The sequence below is a fragment of the Xenopus laevis genome, chromosome 6S (genome assembly GCF_017654675.1).
Source record: "Xenopus laevis strain J_2021 chromosome 6S, Xenopus_laevis_v10.1, whole genome shotgun sequence".
NCBI classification, from domain to species: domain Eukaryota; kingdom Metazoa; phylum Chordata; class Amphibia; order Anura; family Pipidae; genus Xenopus; species Xenopus laevis.
Genome location: NC_054382.1, coordinates 59,752,808 through 59,754,077, shown reverse-complemented (window position 1 = coordinate 59,754,077; position 1,270 = coordinate 59,752,808).

Here is a 1,270-nt window from a genome sequence, read left to right as displayed (position 1 = left end):
TGGCCTCTCTGCCAAAAGCCAATTAAGTTAGAAACTTTGTTTCTTTTTCTGGCTGTTCAGTGCAGAGAAAAGAGGGACTTTCCAGTACAAATGAGGGACCTCAGGTTGAGCTGTCAAAAGAGGGACTGTCCCTCTGAAAAAGGGACAGTTGGGAGGTATGTGTGCATGATCAGTCCCAAGTCTCTGGCTACAGCTATTATGTAGTAGTTGATCTATAGCTAAGCACATTATTAAGAGACTACTACAAGCTATGGTGCAAGATTACAGCTAGGAGGAGACATTGGAGTCTAACTATCATATACAAAACTGATAACTGACTCTGAGAGTTAGGCAAAGCAGCCAGACAAGCACAGTAACTTCTGGTACATTTAATACAACACGGCAGGTGGGTTTGGCCTGTCCCATTATTGCTCTCAGCTTAGACAGGAAGAGGAACAGGAGTGAGTCATAAAATAATGGCAAAACAGCAGGAATGCCCTTAACCAAAATGGCCACACAAGCAGGTTACTACAATTAGAATAGCTATATCACCTAAAATGATCATATTTATGTTTTGTATACATTTCTTTCTCTACAATCATTATAAGTGCAGCATTATATTTCTCAGCCATTTGTAAAAACTTCCATTTATGAACCTGTAGTGTTTAACAGCTCTTTTAGGAAAGGTTTGTTCATGTTTATTACTATGCAGCACAGGGGACATTAGAGGGCGCTCTCTATAGCAGACCAGATACTTTGCCTTAGCCATGTGGAGCAGAGCTGGCCACTTCTCATCTTGTTTGTATATGGCAATAAGCTTTGTTCTTATTGGTTCAGGAATGTGACTGACAGTGTTGCTTCACAGAATGGTTATTTTATCTGTTTTGTGAAACAAAACTGTCATTTTGTGGAAAGAATGAATCCTGTACTATAAAATCTTGCTTTCTGTCACAGATATCTATTTTGTCATTCAAATCTAGCTTGACATGCACTAGTTAGTTACACTATTATATATTATGTCCAACTTTGTTTTAACATAATTCTGTAAGTAACTTTGCACATAAGTGCGTCCGTTACATGGAGGTTATACTTTTGTGACACAGATTGCTTGTTAAACTGTACAGAATAGAGTTTGTGATATATTGACATCCTTTTGTGCACTTACCAGATTTTGTTCTCATTCTTTAATAGAAATAAGTATTTTGTATATTTTTTTATCTGAGTATGGTCACAAATACTTATATACCATGAGAGACATTCATTCTGTGTATTAGGGATAGTTTTGTATACA